At 37.2% G+C, this 14,364-nt stretch overlaps 1 non-coding gene across 1 annotated transcript; it reads left to right on the top strand.

Annotated features, from left to right (window-relative positions):
* Positions 1-10,722: 10,722 nt before the first annotated feature.
* LOC127491885 (U6 spliceosomal RNA) lies at positions 10,723-10,824 on the top strand. The gene has a single exon (XR_007920817.1). It is a non-coding gene; the product is annotated as a U6 spliceosomal RNA (small nuclear RNA).
* The last annotated feature ends 3,540 nt before the right edge of the window (positions 10,825-14,364 follow it).

The following is a 14,364-nucleotide window of genomic DNA, read 5'->3' as shown; positions in this document are numbered from 1 at the left end:
GAGGGAGAGAGAGAAAGAGCAAGCAAGCGAGTGCATTCATCCACTGGGTCTCTCCCAAATGGCTTAAACAGCTGGGGCTGTGCCAGGAGCTTCTTCCAGGTCTCCCACAGGGTGCAGAAGTCCAAGCACTTGGCCCATTTTCTGCTACTTTCCCAGGAAGCTTAGCAGGCAGCTGTATTAGAAGTGGAGCAGCCGGGCTTGGAGCCAGTGCACATGTGGGATACAAGGGACAGCTTTACCTTCTGTGCCACTGCCAGTTCCCATTCACCACTCTTCATCTCATCACAAAGGTATTGCATCATCTCATCACAAGAAGAAAGGTGAGTACAGTCCAATAAAATATTTTTGGAGAAACCACATTCACATGACTTTTATGACAATGTATTATGATAGTTGTTCTATTTTATTAGTGGTCATTGTTAATCTCCTACTGTGCCTAATTTATATATGAAACTTTGTTATAGTCATGTAGGACATGGGGTGTTTTTAGGGCATGTACTAGCTGCAGTTTTGGGAATTTACTGGGGGATGTTGGAACACATTCCCTGCAGATAAAAGGAGACCACTGTAATAACTGCCATTCTAGGTTAGATCCATGAGTTCAATAGTCCATAATTTGTTATTAAAGTTGTATTTCCTTAAGATCTGATTTTCAAGCCAAACTAATGGTGTTGAAACTAGATGCATATTACATTCACCTGAGATTTTTGAGCACCCAGGTGCTCTGATTTAATTTGTCTAGGAAGTAGCCTGTACATTGATATTTTTCTGAGGCTCTTAAGTGATCAAATTAAGTAGCCAGATATATTGTGTGGGCATTAATTTCAAAAAGTTGCAAACACAAAAACTATACCATCTCATTTCTCCTAGCAAACTCTATCCCTTATCTATGAATGTATCAAGCCTTCCAATCTGCATTTATTTTCAGCATTTATCATATCAAGTTTACAGAATTATTACTATTTACATTATTTAAGGTTTATTTATTTAATGTCAGTATTTCACAGTCAGCTACTGTATGTTTTTTTAAGATTTACTTTTTAACATTTTAATGAATACAAATTTCATGCATTTCTTAAGTACAATGAGGATTTACTTATTTGAAAGGGAGATTTATAGAGAGGGAAGGACAGAGTCAAAAAGAAAGAAAAAAGATAGAGATGATAGAGGGAGATGGAGATAGAGGGAGAGGAGAGGAGAGGAGGGGAGGGGAGAGGAAAGGAGAGGAGAGGATGGGAGGGGAGAGGAGAGGAGAGGAATTTTCTATCAGTGGGTTCATTCACCAAATTGTTGCAAAGGCAAGGGCAGGGCCAGGCTCAAGTCAGGGGTCTAGAACTATATCCTGGTCTCCCATGGGGGTAGCAGGGGCACAAGCACTTGAGATATCTTCTTCTGTTTTCCCAAGCACATTAGCAGGGAGCTGGATCAGAAGTGGAGACAGGACTCAAATTTGTGCCCATATGGGAGGCTGGTATTGCAAGAGGAGGCTTAACCTGCTGTGGCACAACATCAGCCCCAGTGATTCTATTTGATATGAACATGCACTTTTAGATTTTTTGTTTTGTTTCATGCTTTAACAAAATATTATGACATTCTATACAGATGTAGTGGATTGGCACACAATAAGTGATCTGTTCTCTTTCTAGTGACCCTTGCATTTGGATGCTGGACAGACTGACTTTCCAGATATGGTTGGAACTGGGGTTCTGGATGGAGCTTAGGTTTAGCCAAATAAGGTAAGCTTTGCATGACACTTAGAAGGTGGAACCCAAGCTTTTGCAGAAACCACTGTTGTTGCTGCAAAGTTCATTTCATTTTCTGAAGCAAGGGGCAGTGGTTTCAGCTTCCAATCTTTTACTTTGCAGTTGTGCAGAGGCAGGGCTTGAGATACCCATTTTGCTGATGTGGTTTATAATAAGCTATGTGTAATCATGCAAGTGACTGTAGAAGTAGCTAAGGCTTCCTGATCATAACATGTACCTGAATGAGTCAGCTTTCTGAATCCTGGCAGTGAGGGTGAAATTCATGACGTGGTACCTTCCTGATAGTAGTGGCAGGGCTCCCTTGGTAGCCCAACTCATGGTGTCTTTGGAATTCATTCCTGGAAGATATGTGATAGGACAATTGAGCACACATTTAAACATGACTAGAGAACACTAAATTTCAGTTTCTTTAATATGACATTTCCTCTATTTCTATTCTATTTTCACTGATGCACTATAGCCAACAATTAACAAAGTATTCCTGCTTTGTTTATATTGTATAGTTTCATTAAGTTGTAAAATAATACTTCTCACCCCATAGAGTTAAGCCAGGAGGAGTGAAACATAGAGGCAAACTTGGAGCAACATCTTGTCTTCAGAAAATAGACTATAAGCAATTCTTATGACCCTGCCTTGATTTTAGTATGTCTTTAAGATGAATTGTTCAAACGACCTCATTAGTGATTTGGGAGGTTTATTAATTTCCTGTTCTGGAAAGTTAATCATAGCCACTTGGCTGCTAAAATCCAAAGCACTTTTGACATACACCTCAGTTTTTCACTCGGATCAAAAGTATGGTGAGACAGATCTTCAGAAAAGATTTAAGAAGAAGTTGCTAGAGATACAGTACCATGACACTGACAACCACGCCCACTGACTGGCCCAGGAAGGAAGCTCCAAGGAATGTGCTTAGGGATCAAGCAGGCAGTTAGTGTCAGGAGAGACTCACGTCAGAGTCTGCAATAAAAATACAGAACACACAGTGATACCTGACTTTCAGATAAACAACCAATAAGTTTTATTATACGGAACATTCAGTTTGCAACATCGGGGACATACTTACACTAAAATGAAAAATCCAGTGTTTATCTGAATTCAAGTTTCTCTGGGAGGGTCCTGTGAGTTATCTGGCAGCCGTGTGTTGCAGCTGGGAACAATAAGCAACCCACAAGCTTCAGGTTCACTTGCAGCATCCCCATCTCCAGAGCAAACAAAGCAGGGCTGGAGCTCTAGAATGTGCTAAGTGCTCATGAGGATTTCAAGACTGGGGCTCACTTTCTGGAAGCAAGTCTGAAAATGGCCCTGTGTTGTCATGCATGATCGTGAGAACCTATGTACTCATATGGGCTTGTGTTATCAGAGGGATAGAGGAAGGACCCTGGTGTGAGATTATGCCTTTGGGCTTGACTTCCTAATCGTGCTTGGCTATGAGTGACCTTGATTTAAAAGCCTAGGATTGCAATAATATTTATGGGAGCCAAACTGTGCTCTGTGGCCTTCTTTGGATGCTAATGAAAGCAAGGAAGCAGGCTGCTCATTGTATGTGCAAATCGCTGAAGCTTAACTCTTTCTCTGGGTTTTATCTGTGCCTTGCCTGGTGCTCTGGTTACCTGCTGTTCCTTGGCTGTTTCCTTTTCATCATTTTCACCCTTTGCCGTGCTGAGATCCATCATGAGTGTAATCTTTCCTGTAAGTCACGGCCAATGACAAGGTGTGACACCTGTGGTGCATTTGGGGAACCCAAGCCCATTATTTTATAAGTATATAATTTTCATTTCCTTCCAAATTGGAGTATTTCTGTCAGTTTCAGACCCAAAGCCCTTTTACTGTGTTAGCATCTTCCTTCATGTCATATACAGAACTTTGGAAAGTCCTGATTAATATAACCATTTCAACTACACTGCAGAATATTAACAGCACTGAGTTTCCATTCCTTATTGTGTCTTATGCATCATTTATAAGATTTCCCAATAAAGCTGTGACAAATAAGGCCATGGTTAAGCACAGACTGCGAAGTGTTTATACCTTGACACTCAGCATAGCATTGCTTTGCTTTTGACTTTTGTCCTCCATTCCTTCCCTATTTTTTGTTTTCTTTTTAATGATCTGTGATTGCTTTAAAATTTAGTGTATATGGATGATATGGTAACCTTTCCTTTTTGATTCAACATTTAGAAGAACTTTAGTATGGAAATTTGTTGCACTTTTTGAAAGTTTAAATGTATGTCCATATTTTCACATAATGCTTTTTTCTTCCTTAAAATGATGTCTCTTATTCAAATTAATCTGGATCAAAAATAAAAGATAAGTTCTATTTTCGTGTGATATACATGGAGGTAGGAATTTTTTGGCTTTGTCATAGTAAGTTGGAAATATGTGTTTTTTGAGGGGATAAATATATGTGGCATTAAAAAGTCTAAGCTGGTTTTAGATCTTTAATTAATCTCCCAGTTACTTCCAAATATGTAAGTACATCTCCAGTTTGCAAGTCTCTCCTCAATTCTTATTCATATATTAGACATCTTCTTTTGGATCATAACAGAAATCTTAAATTCAATATCTTCTTGATACTTCTTTCACATTATATCCTTTCGAGTTGCTCATGGCCAAAACATAAGAAACCTATTTTCACTTCCTCCAAATCCATCTATAATAAGTCCTTTCACTGATTCCTTTTCCAAAGAATGTGTGCTATCTGTTTCTACTATGGTCCCTGCTTGGGTCATGCTCTACCCCCAACGCCTCATCCATTCTGTATTCATTATCCACAGCAATCCTTTAAGAATGTAGTATGTGCATGGAAACTCACTCCCAAGTCCTACAAACACTTTGACTTCTTACCAACACTGTGTGTAGACTGCCCCTCCTTTACTCCTCTTCATGTCAGATGTGCCATTGCAAAACCTCTGTCTGCTCATGCGGCCTCAGTCATACTGTCCTTGAACATGTGAATCCTTTCACTGGATTCCAGCCTTGTACCCTCTCTAGCTCCAAAGAGGACCTGTGCTCTCCTACGGGCAGGAAGTCATACGTACCTTATTTATCAATGTGTGCTCCAGAAGCCAGCCTGGATCATAATTGGAAACCCAATTACTATTCAGGAAATGAGTAGATCAATTGCTAAAAATTATTGAAAATGAATCTTGACGTGAATGGAAGGGGAGAGGGAGTGGGAAAGGGGAGTGTTGCGGGTGGGAGGGAAGTTATGGGGGGGAAGCCATTGTAATCCATAAGCTGTACTTTGGAAATTTATATTCATTAAATAAAAGTTAAAAAAAATTAAGCAACTCTAATTAGTAAACCCTCAAGTGGTTAATGTATTTTCAAATAATATTGATAGATTCATACTCAATAGATTACCAACTACTTAATTGAAAATATTTTTCTTTTATAATTAGCCTTTATTAAAACTAGTATGAAAAGCAATCATTTTTAAAATAAACAATAAAATTACTGTAGGATAAGTTCACTTTGATGCTTAAAACTTTGGTTTTGATATTGTATCTTTAAAAGTGTGTTTTGCTAACCCAATGTTGGTGGGAATGCAAACTGGTTGAGCCACTATGGAAGTCAGTCTGGAGATTCCTCAGAAACCTGAATATAACCCTACCATACAACCCAGCCATCCCACTCCTTGGAATTTACCCAAAGGAAATTAAACTGGCAAACATAAAAGCTTTCTGCACCTTAATGTTTATTGCAGCTCAATTCACAATAGCTAAGACCTGGAATCAACCCAAATGCCCATCAAGAGTAGACTGGATAAAGAAATTATGGGGCATGTACTCTATAGAATACTATACAGCAGTCAAAAACAATGAAATCCAGTCATCTGCAACAAAATGGAGGAATCTGCAACACATCATGCTGAGTGAATTAAGCCAGTCCCAGAGGGACAAATATCATATGTTCTCCCTGATTGGTGACAACTAACCAAGCACCAAAAAGGAAACCTGTTGAAGTGAAATGGACACTATGAGAAACAGTGACTTGATTGGCCCTTGTCCTGACTGTTGATATACAACTTACTACTTTATCCCTTTTAGTATTTTTGTCCTACTTAATACTATTGGTTGAACTATGTAATTAACACACAGTTATTCTTAGGTATTTAAATTTAACTGAAAAGTGATCTCTGTTAAATGAAAGAGTGGGAATAAGAGAGGGAGGAGATGTACAATTTGGGACATGCTCAAGCTGACTTGCCCCAAATGGTAGAGTTATAAATGTGCCAGGGGATTCCAATTCAATCCCATCAAGGCAGCATGTACCAATGTCATCTCACTAGTCAAAGTGATCAATTTCAGTTCACAATTGATCATACTGATAGGTCTAAGAGTCAAAGGGATCACATAAACAAGACTAGTGTCTGATAATACTAACTGATAGAATAAAAAAGGTAGAGAATGATCCAACATGGGAAGCAGGATACACAGCAGACTCATAGAGTGGCAGATGTCCTAAATGGTACTCTGGCCTCAGAATCAGCCCTTAAGGCATTCGGATCTGGCTAAAGAGCCCATGAGAGTATTTTAGGCATGGAAAGCCCAGACACTTTGGCAAAAAAACAAAAAACAACAACAACAACAAAAAGAACAACAACAACAAAAAAACCTAAATGAAAGATCTCTGTGAGTGAGATCCCAGTAGAAAGAACAGGCCATCAAAGAAGGAGGTACCTTTCTCTGAAGGGAAGAGAGAATTTCCACTTTGACTATGACCTTGTCTAAATAAGATCAAAGTTGGCGAACTCAAAAGGCTTCCATAGCCTTGGTAACTCATGACAAGAGCCTAGGGAGATTACTGACACCATAAACAAGAGTGTCAATTTGTTAAGTCAACAACAGGAGTCACTGTGCACTTACTCCCCATGTCCCCATGTAGGATCTCTGTCCTTAATGTGTTGTTCAATGTGAATTAATGTTATAACTAGTACTGAAACAGTATTTTACACTTTATGTTCTGTGTGGGTGCAAATTGTTGAAATCTTTACTTAATATATACTAAATTGATCTTCTGTATATAAAGATAATTGAAAATGATTCTTGATGTGAATGGAATGGGTGAGGGAGCGGGAGTTGGGAGGGTTGTGGGTGAGAGGGAAGTTATGGGTGGGAAAAAGCCATTGTAATCCATAAGCTGTACTTTGGAAATTTATATTTACTCAATAAATGTTTTTTTTAAAAGTGTGTTTTGAATTTCCAAAATTACAGAACCAAAGGAGACCTATCTTGTAATGGATCAATTTGAATTTATTGTGATATCTTAAATAACAACATCAGTGGTGTATTAGAAAAGATTGGTTCAAATCTGCTTAAGGTATTAACTATATTTTGTAAACACCTGAGTTTGGTCGTATGTGTTCCTAGATGCCATTTTGTTAAGGCTCAAAGCAAACTACTTCTGAGACTTTTTTCTTCAGCTATACAAAGAAAGGTTGAATGTCAGGGCTGGCACTGAGACCCAGCTTTAGAGTTAGCCACCACTTGTGATGCCAGCACCCCTTGTCAAAGTCCCAGTTTAGAGCCTGGCTGCTTCACTTCTGATGGAGCTCCCTGCTAATGCACCTGAGAAAGCAGCAGAGGATGGTTCAAGTGCTTGGCCCCTACCACCCTTGCGGGAGACCCAGATGTAGTTCCAGTCTCCTGGCTTCAGCCTTGGCCAGAATTGACTTTTGTGGCCATTTGAGGAGTGACTCAAGAGATGTAAGATTTCTCTCTCTCCATCTTTACTCTTTCTCTTTCACTCAGCTATTCCAGTAAATAAATGTTTTTAAATAAAGGAAGTATGATGTTTTAGTATATTAAACTATTTCTATAGAGTACATGCCCCATAATTTCTTTATAATTTTAGGAAACTATGGGACAGATGTCCCCAAAGAACAACAGCCACACGGTTCTCTGAAAAAATCTTCTCTCTGTGAACTGGAAGTAAATATAAATCTCATTAGCCTATGTACCTGGAAAAATTATAATGTCATAGACATATAAAAATAGTTAATCTTTTTTTTAAAATACTTCTATTCAGGGGCCGGTGCTGTGGCACAGCGGGTTAAAGCCCTGGCCTAAAGCCCTGGCATCCCATATGGGTGCCGGTTCGAGTCCTGGCTGCTCCTCTTCAAATCCAGCTCTCTGCCATGGCCTGGGAAAGCGGTAGAAGATGGCCCAAGACTTTAGGCCCCTGCACCGATGTGGGTGACCCAGAAGAAGCTCCTGGCTCCTGGCTTCGGATCGGCACAGCTCTGGCCATTGTGGCCATCTGGGGAGTAAACCAGCAATGTAACTCTGTCTTACAAATAAATAAAAGAAATTAAAAAAAAAAAAACTTGTATTCAATGCATTATGTCAGTTACAGAATTTGAAATATTTGTAAATTAAACTTACAGAATAATAAATAAGTGTTTGATAGACATAATAAAATGGATACAAATATACTTCCCATTAAACACTTGGTAGCTCCAAAGGCAAGTAGGAATTTTGACATTTGCTTCCCTTTTAATAATATGCAAAATCCAAACGTATCTTATGATGTCACACAAAAATAAATCACTTATATTTTTATAGCAGCTTATCTTTTTATTTATTTAATGTATACAAATTTCATGTATTTCCTATAAACAGATTCGGGAACATTGCAATACTTCTCATGCTACCCTCCCATCTACTCTCCTGCCATTCTTCTTCCTCCCTCTCCTACTCCCATTCTTAATTTTTATAAAGATCTATTTTCAGTTTACTTTATACTCATAAGATTAACTTTTCACTAAGTAAAGAGTTCAACAAATAGTATGAAGAATAAAACACTGTTCCTCAACAGTTGAGACAAGAGCTCTGAACATCATCGGGTCTCAAAATGTCCATTCAACTCCTATACATTATATTTTTGGTACTTGATTAGTTATCACGTATTAGGGGAAACATGATATTTGTCTTTTTGGGACTAGCTTATTTCACTATGTATATAGTTTTCAGTTGCATCCATTTTCTTGCAGAAGATAGGACTTCATGTTTTTACCCCAATATGTAGTATTCCAAAGTGTATGTATACCATAATTTTTGAGAGGTCACTAGTTGACCCCTAGCAAGCATTCAAAATAATTATTGTAGTGTCCTATAATGACAGTGTCAACAACAGGAGTCACTGTGCACTTACTCCTCATGTAGGATCTTTGTCCTTAGTGTGCTGTACATTGAGATTTAATGCTATAACTAGTATTCAAACAGTATTTTTCACTTTATGTTTCTGTGTGGGAGCAAACTGTTGAAATCTTTACTTAATGTATGCTAAACTGATCTTCTGTATATAAAGAGAATCGAAAATGAATCTTGATATGAATGGAAGGGGAGAGGGAGTGGATAAGGGGAGGGTTGCAGGTTGGAGGGAAGTTATGGGGGGGAAGCCATTGTAATCAATATTCTGTACTTTGAAAATTTATATTCATTAAATAAAAGTTAAAAAAATGAAACTATAAATGCAAAACATGGTATGCTTTATAGAAAAATATAGAAAAATTGATGAAAATGTGGAATATTTATTTATTAATGATTTATTTTATTTGAAAGGCAGAATTACAGAGAGAGAGAGAGAAAGAAAAATGTTCCATCTATTGGTTCATTTCACAAATGGCTGCAACAGCTAGGGCTGGACCAGGCTGAACCAGGAGCCAAGTGGTTTGTCCAGCTCTCCTACTTGGGCACTTGGGTTCAGGAGACAAAATACTTGGATCATCTTCCATTGCATTCCCAGGTGCATTAGCAGAAAGCTGGATCAGAGGCGGAGATGCCAGGACTTGAAGTGACTTCTATATAGGATGCCAGTGAGACAGGTGGCAGCTTAACCCACTATTGCCACAATGTCAGTCTGGAAACTGGAATATTTAAGTTGAAAGTTAACAGTTTATAATTTAGGACAAAGTAAAATAATTAGCATACATCACTCAAGAGCCAATTAATTGCTTTCAGTCCTTTAAATACTGCAACAGACCACATTTCCACCAATATTAATTATTCATCAAGACAACGCTTTTTGGAAAGGGCATTTGACACAGTCCATAGTGTTTGAGGAGTTGGAGCCCTGGCTCCACTGCTAATTCTGGTTTCTTGCTAATACACACACTAGGAGGCAGCAGGTAATAGCTCAGGTTAGAAAGGCTGTCTCCCATATTGAATTTGATCACCTAAACTGTATTATAGTTTAAATGTTTGAAACGCTAAAGATTGTCACTATGATTTCTGTCAGTTTGATAAGATCTTATCTGTTTTTCCAAATCCTGTAATCCATCGCCAAGGATCCAGCACCATCTGTCTCCAATTGTAATCCTGTATTGAGTGATTGGAGCTAATTTAATAGCATGAAAGTTATAACAATTCTACCATAAGCTTAAAGGCAAAAGAAGTTCTTGGCTTTGTTTCCAGGGACAATGATTAGTCAAATGTATTACTCATCGTATAACTCAGAATTTGCCTTTGAGTGCATAACATTACATTTATTTATTTCGGTTAAATATAAATAGAATACATGCTTGACATTCTTTTTTCATATAAACCATTTACTCAAAATGACAACTATACAAGGGTAGCTTTAAACACTCATGAAAAAAAGGAATTAAAAGATAATTTTATTTTTGCATAAAAACATTTTAAAATCTATGCATACTTTTTTTTAGTAACACATATTTTCCATGAATTTTTAAGGCCACTCATTTGTAGGGTAAAAATGATGAATTTTTGAGGGATTTTTACAAAAATATAAACAGGTTTTATAAGAGCCATTAAAGGATATTTTTATTAAACATTCTAAGCACAAATTAAAAACAATTAGTTTAAGTAACATTGGATAAAATAACGAATAATAGTTGTAAATATTTTCATTTGAAAAGTGTATTTATAATTACATTTGAAACATAAATGTGTAACGTAAGAGATAACATTGTGGTTTTATTTAAAATTTTTGCTAATGCTTGCTTCAGAAGCACATGTACTAAAATTGGAGTATACAGAGAAAATTAGCATGACCCCTGTGCAAGGATGACCTGCAAATTTGTGAAGTATTGAATATTCAAAAAAAAGTTTAACTGATGCATAAAAATTATATATATTCATTGAGTAATATGCAATTTTATTTTTTAAAAATTTATTTGTTATACAAGTTTCATTATATCTCCTACATAAACATTTAGCAACATAGTGATACCTCCCACCCTATCCTTCCTCCCACCCATGCTCCAACCTTTCTTCTTCCTCCCTCTCCCATTTCCACTCTTAATTTTTTACTAAGATATACTTTAAGTTTACTGAATGATCATAAAGTTAACTCTACATTAAGAGTTCAGCAAATAGTATGAAGACAAAAAAAAGTCTCTTAAAAGAAGAGACAAGGGCTCTAAACAACCATCCAATCTCAAAATGTCCATTTAATTCCAATACTTTTCATTTTAGATAATTTATTAGTTACCACAGATCAGGGAGAACATATAATATCTGTCTTTTGGGGATTTGTTTATTTCACTAAGTATAATGGTTTCCACTTGCATCCATTTTGTTGTAAAAGACAAGATTTCATTTTTTTAATAGCTGAATAGTACTCCATAGTGTATATACATCACAACTTCTTTTTTTTTTTAATCAATAGTTGATGGACATCTGGGTTGATTCCATATCTTAACTATTTTAAATTGAGTTGTAATGAATATGGGGTACAGATTACTTGTTCATTTGCTAATTTCTTTTGGTTTAGGTAAATTCTAAGGAGTGGGATGGCTGGATCATATGGTAGGTATAATCACATTTCTGAGGTACTCCAATACTGCATTCCATAGTGGCTGAACCAGGTTTCATTCCCATCAACAGTGGATTAGGGCACCTTTCACCTCACATCCTCACTTTGTTTGTTGATTTCTGTATGAGAGCCATTCTAACTGAGGTGAGATGGAACCTCATTGTGGTTTGGATTTACATTTCCCTCACAGCTAGTGATCCTGAGCATTTTTTCATATATATGTTGACCATTTGAATTTCCTCTCTTGAAAAATTCCTGTTCAAGTCCTTTGCCCATTTCTAAACTTGATTGATTGTTTTGTTGTTGTTGAATTTCTTGAGCTTTTTATAAACACTGGATCTTAATATGCAATTTTAGATACATTTGTACATTATGAAACATCCAAGTTCATCACATAAAGATGATGTTTCTTGCAGCTATAATGGATGACCATCCTGAAATTTCAAGATCCAATATGTCTAATCTTTGAACTGTATTTGAGAGTTCTGTTATAAATCTAAAACACAAAATAACTTATTAGGCTTCCTGAAGTCAAACAAGGGTATTTTTAAAAAAGTCCTGCATGTATGTGTCCCTGAAAAATATCTGATATTTCGTCATTTAATTGCTAACTATTGTGCTGACTTTCTGTTATTTTAATTTCAAAAGGAGACAGCATTTACATGTTAAAATGAAATAGAGTCATACTTTATAATAGGTTTCTTTTTGATTAAAGTACTTTTTGTGGAAAACTTGGCTGCTTTCTTCTTAAATTTCATTCTATTATATCATAGTTAGGTGTGGTTCTGAGAAATCATTTATCCTGTAACAACTTTTTTTATGGGTTTATAACAAATGGCAATTGAATCATTTTCCTTGACATGAAAAAATGGACACATGATTATAATGTATTTATAAGTAGTCCTTTTAGTGTAACAAAAGAACAGTGACAGAATTTAACCTGGAATTTACAAAAAACCTAAGAAACCCTAAGAAATGTGTTCAGTGAATGCATTTTTCATAATACATTGCGAAATTATACGGATGGACATTATGTGAAAATAACCATTCAAATTCACTTTTCTTGCTAACTTACCAGTGATTTTTATGACAAATTCAGCAGACATTTTTAAAAACTATATCTTCTTATATAGTTTTAATTTTTAAATGCTCACGTGGAATTATTATCAGGAATGCATAAAAAATTAGAAGCATAGTGGGTAAATTCCATTCTGAATGAACTCTGTCCAGAGATAGAGTTGGTCAGTGCTTCTCTTGTGCTACATCTAGATACCTTACCTATTTTTTTTTTAACAAAAATATCTAAGTTGCAGCAGTAGGTGCTTGGTGCAGTGATTGGGACACCATTTGGGATGCCCACATTGTGTGTCAGAGTGCCTGGTCCTGAATTCTAACTCTGATCTGATCCAGCTTCCTGTTGGTGTGTATCCTGGAAAGCAACCATTGATAGCTCAAGTGGTTGGGTATCTGCCATCTCACTGGTGGACCAAATTGTGTTCCAGAACTGTGGCTCAGTCCTGGCCCAGTCTTGGCTCTTGTGGGTTTTTGCGGGCATGAACCATCAAATGCTGAAATCTCTCTCTCTCTCTCCCTCTTTTCTCTCTGCACTGCACTTCAAATAAATAAATAAATTTATTTATAAAAGCCCAAATTGCTATTCAGTGATCCACTTGAAAGCCTTCTCTATTAAACTTTGTAGGCTTTGACAACCTATGATCTGCATTTTATTTATGTCCACTATTTTACCAAGCATATAGGAGGCACTCAATACATGTTTGCTGAGTTGACCTAAATTTACATCTTTGCACTGAAATGGAAACTTGGTTTACTGAGAGTACAATATAGATACTTTCAATTTCCTGCAGTCCTAACTTTTTCAGGTAGAAATTCTTATCAGTATTTTACAGCATCTATCATTAGGCACAATTATTTTAGTCTTGGGAAAGAAAAAAAAATTAGTATCTAGAGTAGAATGATGACAAAAGAATGGTCTGAGATGAGTGAACTATTAGGAACAGAAACACAAAGAAATCCTGGAACCTTGGGATTAGACTCAGTCACCTAGGGGTGGCAGAGAATTATTTGGTGAGAATGGGAGGCAAGGAAATATCAAATCCTAGAAAAATCTCCAAAATATGCAAAAGAAGGACATGGAAAATGTGTTAATTGCAACAAAAATCATCAGAATAGAAGATGATTTGTGCTGGAGGCAGATAACGCTCAGAAAATCTGGAAGATACATTCTTAGCTTAATTTTTAATCAGCAAGGCCGGCGCCACGGCTCACTAGGCTAATCCTTTGCCTTGCGGTGCCGGCACCCCGGGTTCTAGTCCCAGTCGGGGCGTCGGATTCTGTCCCAGTTGCCCCTCTTCCAGGCCAGCTCTCTGCTGTGGCCAGGGAGTGCAGTGGAGGATGGCCCAAGTACTTGGGCCCTGCACCCCATGGGAGACCAGGATAAGTACCTGGCTCCTGCCATCGGATCAGCGTGGTGCGCCGGCCGCAGCGCGCCGGCCGCGGTGGCCATTGGAGGGTGAACCAATGGCAAAGGAAGACCTTTCTCTCTGTCTCTCTCTCTCACTGTCCACTCTGCCTATCAAAAAAAAAAAAAAAAAAAGATTTAAAAAAATTTAATCAGCAGTTAATACTAATTTCATGCTGAATTTTCCATGTGCGTTTATCTCTGGAAATATCCACCTAACTGTAGGTTCTTTGACTTCAGCCTCAGTGCTTTTAAAAGGACCATTTACATCCCAATTTTGATCCTCCATGTATATTTTCTGTTTAAATTACAACCATTGCTTAAGATCTTCTTTTCTCAGAAGAA

This window comes from Oryctolagus cuniculus, chromosome 3, assembly GCF_964237555.1.
Source record: "Oryctolagus cuniculus chromosome 3, mOryCun1.1, whole genome shotgun sequence".
NCBI classification, from domain to species: domain Eukaryota; kingdom Metazoa; phylum Chordata; class Mammalia; order Lagomorpha; family Leporidae; genus Oryctolagus; species Oryctolagus cuniculus.
Note: the sequence above shows the minus strand (reverse complement) of the source record. Positions and strands in the feature narration are given on the sequence as shown.